A 10108-nucleotide genomic window follows, 5' to 3' on the forward strand; every position below is an offset into this window, starting at 1 on the left:
AAAAAATAAGCTTGAATCAGAATTCTACAGAAACAAGTGTAACAAAATACAGAAATCATTTAAAACATTTTGATTCTGATTCATTGATTAGTTCATTCATAATCAAGTTTTTAAATGATATGTTCTGCAAAAGACCACATTCGCATAATTATGCACATAAATAAAGATTTCTATTTGCTGGATATCTTCTTGATATTTGTATGTAGTTCTTTGATATTCATCTTAATATGGAAAAATATATATTTTAAATGTGGCCACAGTTACAGCAGCAAATGTTCACATAATTTCACGTGGCCCCCTACTGCCCCCTACTGGTTGCATAAAGACTATGCCATTTAGCGGCCCTTAATGTTTTTTATTGGGCTGAAAGACAGAAATCAGATCTGGTCCACCGTATTAGAAATTAAGGTGTTTCTGTTTTCACTTTCTTATGATTACAAATTGAATATTTTAAAGGTTTTGTTGATGAGAAAAATAAACAGTCTGCATTTTAACCTATTTCAGTTACTTAAATCAATAAGCAGCAACTCAAATATTTGTTAAAAAAGAAAGAAAGAAAAATTTACGGACAAGTGCACAATAAGAACTAGAAGGTGCAACACTGACGTCAACAAAGGTCTTTGGATTGCTTCATCTACAGACTGTTTTTTGGGGGGCGGGGCTCAAAAAGTGGAAACATTTTAAATTCTTGAAGGCTGTTATTAATAGTTATGTCTATCGCCGTTCATGCATCTTCTAAACCTGCTTCGAGGTGGGGTTCACCTTGAACAGACCTCTAATCTGTCACAGTCTGTCTTTAATTATTAAAATTAACATTATCTGTTTGATCCTGACAGATGGCTCTATGTAATTTATTTTTAATATATCAATTTAATTGTACCCCATGAGGAAATATGTCAAAGGATGGTATTAAGATTTACAGTTCATCCAGAAAGTATTCACGCTGCTTCAGTTTTTCCTCATTTTGTTATGTTACAGCCTTATTCCAAAGTGGAAAATTCTACTCACAACACCCCATGATGACAACAGGAAAAAGTTTTCTTTAAATCTTTGCAAATTTATAAAAAAACAAACAAACAAACATTCACAGAGTTGTCCTGAAGCCACTCCTTTGATATCTTGGCTGTGTTTAGGGTCATTGTCCTGCTGAAAGATGAGATGTCGCCTCAGTCTGAGGTCAAGAGTGCTCTGGAGCAGGTTTTCATCCAGGATGTCTCTGTACATTGCTGCATTCATCTTTCCCTCAATCCTGACTAGTCTCCCAGTTCCTGCTGCTGAAAAACATCCCCACAGCATGATGCTGCCACCACCATGCTTCACTGTAGGGATGGTGCCTGGTTTCCTCCAAACATGACGCCAAAGAGTTCAATTCTTGTCTCATCAGACCAGAGAATTTTGTTTGTCCTGGTCTGAGAGTCCTTCAGGTGTCTTTTGTCAAACTCCAGGTGGGCTGCCATGTGCCTTTTACTAAGGAGTGGCTTCCATCTGGCCACTCTACCATACAGGCAGCAGCAATCCACAGATTGGTGAATTGCTGCAGAGATGGTTGTCCTTCTGGAAGGTTCTCCTCTCTCCACAGAGAAATGCTGGAGCTCTGACAGAGTGACCATGGGGTTCTTGGTCACCTCCCTGACTAAGGTCCTTCCCCCCCGATCGCTCAGTTTAGACGGGCGTCCAGCTCTAGGAAGAGTTCTGGTGGATCTGAACTTCTTCCATTTACAGATGATGGAGGCCAATGTGCTCATTGGGACCTTCAAAGCAGCAGAAATGTTTCTGTTCCCTTCCCCAGATTTGTCCTTCAGAACAATCCTGTCTCTGAGGTCTACAGACAATTCCTTTGACTTCATGCTTGGTTTGTGCTCTGACTGTCAACTGTGGGACCTTATATGTAGACAGGTGTCTTTCCAGATCATGTCCAATCAACTGATTTACCCCAGTGGACACCAATTAAGCTGTAGACACATCTCAAGGATGATCAGTGGAAAGAGGAGGCACCTGAGCTCAATTTTGAGCTTCATGGCAAAGACTGTGAATACTTATGTACATGTGATTTCTTGCTTTTTTATTATTAATATATTTGCAAAAATTAAAAAAAAAAATTTTCACATTGTCATTATGGTGTATTGTGTGTAGAATTTTGAGGAAAAAAATTGAATTTTATTCATTTTGGAATAAGGCTGTAACATAAAATGTGGAAAAGGTGAAGTGCTGTGAATACTTTCTGGATGCACTTCAGAACAGGCCCATGAATGATTGTTGTAGGTATGAGGATCTTCTTCTGTCTTGCAGAGGGACAGTAACGACACAATGTGAGATCTTCCTTTTCCAGTTGCTGTGTGACAGGTTAGTTTGTCTTCAATAAAAGAAGAGAATTTGAAACAGAACTCTGTGCCTCAGAGATGCCTCGAGGATGACACACCACTGACTGCTGAAAGATCAAAAGACAGAGGGTTGAAAATTCTCATCATGACACATATTCATTCTAAACAAATACTGACCTGGTGAGAAGGCAGCGGCTACAGAAGCTACACAAACTGCAAGGCCTACAGAGGTTGCAGGGCCTACAGACCCTACAAAGGCTACAGAGCCTACAAAGGCTGCAGAGCCTACAGAAGCTGCAGGGCCTACAGAGCCTACAAAGGCTGCAGGGCCTACAGAGTCTACAAAGGCTGCAGAGGCTACAGAGCCTACAGAGGCTGCAGGGCCTACAGAGTCTACAAGGCTGCAGAGCGCTACAGAGGCATACAGAGGCTGCAGGGCCTAACAGAGGCTGCAGAGCCTACAGAGGCTGCAGAGGCTACAGAGGCTACAGAGGCTACAGAGGCTGCAGAGCCTACAGAGGTTTCTTCTCATAATTGAAAACAATTGTACTCAATCTTGACTCGGTCTTGGACTAGAATAATGGTACATATTTATTAAAATTATGAAAACAAAATTCATGTTGGCAACACAAGCACTGGAATATGTCATCGCAGTACCACTAGAGCCGCGAAGAGTAATGTCAGCTGTAGTCAAGTAGACAGCTGTGACCTGGAAGCTCTGGGCTCTCATTTAAGACATTATTGAACTGACTGACTGAGTACAAACTCCTTATTTCCATGCTGCTGTCTACGCCTCCACAGCTCATTCATCCTAGCTGCAGTTAGACTGTATAATTTCTTCAAAATGTTTTAGCACTATAACCACCACCTACTGATTTTTGTACTATAAACTACGTCTACCTCCGCGCTTTTTTGTGCTTTATCACATGCACATCCAACTTATCTGTGCAATAATTTTGCTTTATCTATACATATTTATAATCACTTATACTCTATTTTTACAAAATCTGTTTCCATGGTGGGCACAAATAACCAAAAATTAACTTCGATAACAGATAATCAGATAACTGAAAAGTTATCTTTGATAAAGTTAAAACCATAAACCACCCAAAAATGTATCAGAAGTGACAGATAACCAATAAATTTCAGTATTGTCTCTGGTACACTATTTCAAACCAGAAGATTTCCATTTACCAGCAAATGTCGTTGTACCCCCCCGCTGTACGATGACAATAAAGTCTATTCTGTTCTATTCTAAACATGGCATTATACTTTATATACTTCAGGTCACCTTTCTTTAATGTAAAGATTTTGTCTTCTTTTTCTTTATTAGTGTAAGACTTTGTGCTGATGCAACAAGTGATTTTTCCCCAATGTGGGATCAATATTATTATCATCAATCATTATGGACGATGCCAGTCACCTTCTGCACACAGTCATCAGACACCAGAGGAGCCTCTTCAGCCATAGACTGCTCCTTCCCAAGTGCAGGACCAACAGACTGAAAAACTCCTTCGTCCCTCAGGCCATCAGACTGTACAACTCCTCACCCAGGGGGAGGAGGAGGAACAGGAAGACAGAGGACGGGAAGGAGAGGAACAGTAGTAACCAGTCAACCAGTAGTTCTGGTACTTGTATTTGTATTTACTTTTGCAAATTGTTCATTACTTTGACTTTGATACTCTGTGTGCTCTTACTCTGTGTAACCTCAGTTTCCCTGAGGGATTCTTCCTAAGGGATCAATAAAGTTCTATCTAATCTAATCAAGTTTATCTTATCTTATCTTACTGCCTGCTTTCAATGCACATTACGCTGAGTAATCACTTGATAAACTGTCCCCACGCCAACACGCAAATGCTTGGATTGTGGAATTTATCACGCATTATCTGGCATCTTAGTAAATCAGGCCCCTAATCTACATTGTCTCAGTCCACCCCAGTTGTAAAACGGGCATGGGTTGGTTGGGAATGAACCTGCAATGGACTGGTGTCCCGTCTAGGGTGAGTTTTTGGACTCTTGTCCACTTCACACTACAGAATTTGGAGATAAGCATCAGCACCAATGGGTCCCAGAACTTATAAGACTTACCTTTAAAAAATACTGGACTGACTGAAATGTGACACAGGTAAGATTCCTACAATGATTTCCGTTTTAAAAGCACACATAAAACCTTACTGTAAACTAGAAGGACATGTCCACCTTTACTGCTAAGTATGTGAAGATTATGCAATTGTTTTGGAAAGTGCTACATGCAGACAGTGTGTTGTCTGCAATAATCACCAAACCATTTTGAGTCAGATTTATCAAGGTTTGTCTTATTGCTCTGGCAGAAAAATGGTATTTTTGTCTCATTTTCAAGCGTTTCAAAATATTTGAGCTACTTTCAAGTATGGCCAGAAAGAAAACAAAGCTACTCAAAGTATGTCTGTGAGATCGTATTAACCTACGCGCAATAAAAATGTGCCCTAAGGACAGCACTATACTGAATTTGATCTACCGAGCTGAACAATTCTTCATTCCTTTAGCCGTCTTGAAGCGTGCATAGCACCATCTGTCTTCCCAGAAATCAATGCAACAATCTGTTTAACAGATACTTCAATAGCTGAAAAAACAAAAAAGCTGGCTGTAAATCTAGAACGTCACGAACAGAGAGATGGCATCGCTGCTATTTTGTGTTTCTTTGATATGAAATTGGACAGGACGATCGCTTTCATATCAGACCTCAGATGAAGGGATTCGAGTGAATTTGAGGAACCCATCAGGGGTCAAACACTGACGCCTTTTGCTTAACTTGCAGCAGAAAATGCAAGAGCCGTGGAGGCATGCTGACCTCACAGGCCGACAGTTTCACCCCGTGTGCAGCAGCAAAGTGTGCATCGTCTCTTCGCTTGTGTTATTAAATTTCTCACATTCAGTCTCCAAGGTCAGGACACCTAACGTCCACATGTTCTGGATACTTTGTATACTGAGCAGCACGCGTGTCATCACCAGCCTGCAAAGCTGATCGCAGGTCACCAGCAAGAACGTTCTTTGAAGCTGGTAGCTTCAAAGAACAACCAGCAAGAGAGGACGTCCAGCACAGCAAACATCTCTGCAAAATCCAGCTGCAACACCTTCTAACGGCTCAAACAATCAGCTTTAAAGGAACGTCCCACCGCAGCCATCACGCCGCGGTGTATGTAACATGACAATCTGTAGCAGCATCAGCGGCTGCACTGATGGAGAAAGAGGCCTGCGATTAACGGTGGAGAAGAACAGCATCTTCACAAGCCTGTGGTCAGAGATGTGAGACCTGACCAGAGGAGCGTTGCCAGATCTCTCTGCTCAATCAGGCAGGATGACATCGCGGTCTTAACGGGATGAGTGTAAAGTGCCACTAAAGTAGATTTAGCGGGGTGGAGGTGGGCGAAGCTACAGCAGGCCTCAAAGGGGTGTGAAAAATCTGTGCGTGGTAACCTTCTGTAAACTGCCAGTGCATGTGTTACATAAGCCTGATAGATGGTGGAATGGGGAGGGGGGCATGTGGCAGAAATACAACGTTAAGGATTCTTGACATAGCAGGCGCTGAAATGAACGGCATCTTACAACCAGCGATGCACACTGACATGCCACCCATCACCCCAAACCGTCAGTGCACTGTGCCGGGAAGGTCACACTAGAAACGCAATATAAGCAATAAGCAATATAACTATTTGAATTACTTCATCAAAGTAATGAATAACGTTACAAACAAGCTCGCTGCTACAAAACTGTCAGTTTATGTGAAATAAAAGTCACCAGGTTTGTCGCTCATCGCTCCATAGGATGCCTAGTTGTGAGGGAAGGTCAAAAGGTCACTAAATCTTCTGATAATGTTGCTAAATTGGCAACACCGAGGTAAAGGTCAGACAGGAGATGACGTGGTGGTGCAAATTCAAAATAAGGACAAATCAAGTGTCTCAGAAATTCGTCGTTCCTGCACAGCAAAGGTGTGAAGCAACATAAGGCTTCATGAATACTTTACACATTAGATTTCTTTTTAAAATTATTATTATTGTGTACAAATATAAACTGTTTTCAATCACCAACATTTCAGCTCATAACCTGGGTTGGATCCAGTGAAAAAGAAAAGAGCCAAAGAAAAAAAAAATATAAAGAAAAAGAAAGGAGAAAAGTAAAAAAAAAAGAAAAGAAGAGAAGGTTTTTAAGTTTGATAACTCTGTGTTTATCACAATTTCTTAGTCATTATCTTCCGCTGAAAAAAATCTGAACATATCTTACTGTGTTCAACAGCGTGAAATAGTTTTGACACTGTATCATCTGTCCACAGAAGGAGGATAAACGTCTACGACCTTCTTGATACTATTAGAGATTAAAGTGTTTTTGGAGATTCCTGGACAAAAATTCACTGGTGACTGATACGGTTTACAATAAAAATTCATATTTTACTTTCCAAATTTGATGTTTTAATGTTCATGAATGAGTGGAATCCGCTCAGCAGATTTAGTCCAATTGTGATGAATCAAACCCCCCCCACCAAAAATTTCCGAATCCGCCCCGACTAGTGACTATAATTCAATTACAGTTTTCTCTTTAAGTGTAACCAATTACATTTATTTTGTAATTTAATTATGTGTCTGCATCACATGCAGGTTCTTTACGCCGCAGCGCTGTCACTGTCAGTGAGGTGTGAAGATGCTGCACGGCGCCGCTCTGCAGAATGATCAAGAAAACTGGTTATAAGACGTTTAAATTGTGGTGGAGGTAACTTCAGTGAGGTTATTTCCATGCGGTAATTTTATAGGTTTGCACCAAGTCAGTTTGTCTGATTTATTGCAACTGGACAATCCACGGATTGATGGAATGACAGTGTAATATTGTCACTGATATAAAAAAAAAAAAAATCTTTGAACTCGTCCAAGGTCTGTGTCCCAAGAATGTTTCCTGTGAATTTGAAGACCCTGGCAGTAGTACGAATGGAGTTATGCTGAGTACAGACAGACAGAAGGATGGACAGACAGACAGGTGGATGGACAGAAGGCTGGACAGACAGACAGATGGACAGACAGACAGGTGGACAGACAGAAGGATGGACAGACAGACAGGTGGACGGACAGAAGACTGGACAGACAGACAGATGGACAGACAGACAGGTGGACAGACAGATGGACGGACAGAATGATGGACAGATAGACATAAGAATTTACAGAGACAGATGGACAGAAGGATGGACACAAAGTCTTTGCAGTACCCGATGGCCATATTTTGGCCTCGGGTAAAAATGATCGTAGTAGTAACCAACTCTTTCCATCGTGAATATTAACACATTGCCCAGAATTGCAGGGACACAACTGTAAGTTGATTTTTGTCTGTCAGCACATCTTATTCATCCAAAATCTTAAAGTCTCAAATAAATCGAGACCTTTCCTGCACATTAGAGCAGCTTTTATTGCCATCTAGTGGGTGATGTGAGCATTTCAGGGCTTATGTACATTTCTTACTTGAAAACCATATTTCAGTTTAAAAAAATAAAAGAGGCATTTATAAACGTTGGAAATGCATGAGTTTTTTTTTTTTTTTTCAGGCAGATCTTTGACCTCCCAGTGTTCATGTATAAACATTTGGAGTTTGAGAGTTTTACGGTTCCTGAGTTTTAAGACGTGGAACGTTTTGTCATACAGACGGACAGAAGGATGGACGGAAGGACAGCACTTTCTCTTGACAAGCACAACTTACAGTTGTGAATAAAAAAAGTGAAATTTGCAAAGTAAAATATTCATTGTTATCGTAAAGCATATCTTTACTCCGTACACAACAATACTACAGAATGTGATATTACGAGTTTTTGCAGCTGTGTTTTTTTTTTCCTTCACATCTTTTTTTTGTTGCTGTTTTGGTTGTTGGGGAGGATGCATCCCTCCATCCCCCTGAATGGATCCACCCCTGGTTTGCACTTCATTGTTGCTGTATCTTAAAATCTGTTTACTGTGGAAAAGAAGCCATCATGCCGGGTAAGAACACATAACCTCTGTGCAGCCTTTGTCACCAGCCTGCTTACTCTGTGGATGCATGCGTTCTGTATTTCGGGGTCCATGACACAGTGGAGCAGAAACGCGGCCTTGGAGTCCTGCTGGATGAGCCACCGGGCCTGTCACGCCTTTGATGGATGTCACCACAGGGGTCACGCCAAGATCAGCTCCAGCACTCCACAACAGGGCCCTCACATAAGTCTCGCCACACAATCGCCCATACAACAATCACACTACACTGAGTGGAAACACAGCTGCAAAAGCCCCATCTGGTAATGAAAGACAGGCTCAAATGTCAGCCTGATGCCTAACTGTCTGCCACATATACCTCACGTCACCACAACAACCTACACTCACTGCTCCAGAAATTAGCTCAACGATTTATTTGGCCGTGTGGGCTGCGATTTGTCCCGGGCAATTACACACAGAAGTCCGTTTGACAAAAGTGCAACTTCCCAAAAGTGACAAAAGCTCTTTGGTTTGATATCAAAGTCTGTCTGCCACACGCTGAGAAAGTATAGATCAGCCTTTAATTTACATCACAGCACATGTTTAACTGCTGCTTAAAATGTGTTAACACACCGTGTGACTTCAGGATAAAACGGCGCGGATTCTCTTCTGTTGGTGAACTTTGACCCGAGGCTGACCTTCACATCTTCCTCTCTTTAGCGGCTGGTGGACGGACGCGTGCTGCACCACAAGCGGTAAATCACAGATTCCAGCTGAGGTGATATCGGCCCTTTGAAACACGTTTTGTCACCTCACACTGTGAAGACATGTGGACACATGGACACCCCTCAGTGACATCAGACAAGAAGCTGTGAACACTCTACACCGGACAACCCCGTGACCTAAATAGTGAGGTCATCAAAACGTGAACATGCCACAACATGAAAAACTCTGCGATGATACAGTGAGATACTGCTGCATGACTGGAACGCAGGAAGGAGCCTTACAGACGACCTGCAGAATTAAAGCGTCCACATTACCGTCTTGGCACCTGTGATCCACTCTGTGCCACCAAAGACTGGGTGGGAACCGCACAACAGGAGGTCTCACCTGTGGTGGACGTGGACCTCGGAGTGACAGAAGGCAGAAAAAGTGATGAAGCCACATTTTACTACACAGAGCGCTCTAAATGCTACTGTGTGCGCACGGGACACCAGGTATTTGCTCTCTGCCTCAGAGCCTTATGTTAAAAGAGCAAATGACATTGAGCTATAAATATTAATATTGTGTGATTATGTGGATAACAGCAAACATGGAAATGTATTTATTGTACAGAGAACAGTTTTGTTTGCAGATTCATGCACAAGTTAGCACATAAGAATAATACCTCGGCTGTACGCACTGCCAAAATTATTTAGCTATTCATCTCGTGCACACAGCTTAATCAAACCGTAGGAACACATTTTATGTACGAGGGGTGAGTGGGAAGTTTTGAGCCTGACCCAGAAAAGTAGGGAGTACTTCTCCATCATTTCCATTCCGAGAAACCAACATTTCTCAACTTCACAGTCTTGTGAAATGTTGGTTTCTCAGAACGCAAATGATGGAGAACCACTCCCTACTTTTTCTGGGTCAGGCTCAAAACTTCCCAGTTGCCCCTCGTAGCTTTCACACACTAATATTTCAAACCCAATCAAATCCAGGGTTCTGTGTGTGTGGACACCATCACACGTGCAGCTTGTTCATCCTTATTTCAGCTGAGCCCGTGTGGGTGCACCTGCCCATCTGTAATCACACGTCACATGCTTCATAATGTAAACTTGTTTTTAT

This window comes from Thalassophryne amazonica, chromosome 15, assembly GCF_902500255.1.
Source record: "Thalassophryne amazonica chromosome 15, fThaAma1.1, whole genome shotgun sequence".
NCBI lineage: Eukaryota > Metazoa > Chordata > Actinopteri > Batrachoidiformes > Batrachoididae > Thalassophryne > Thalassophryne amazonica.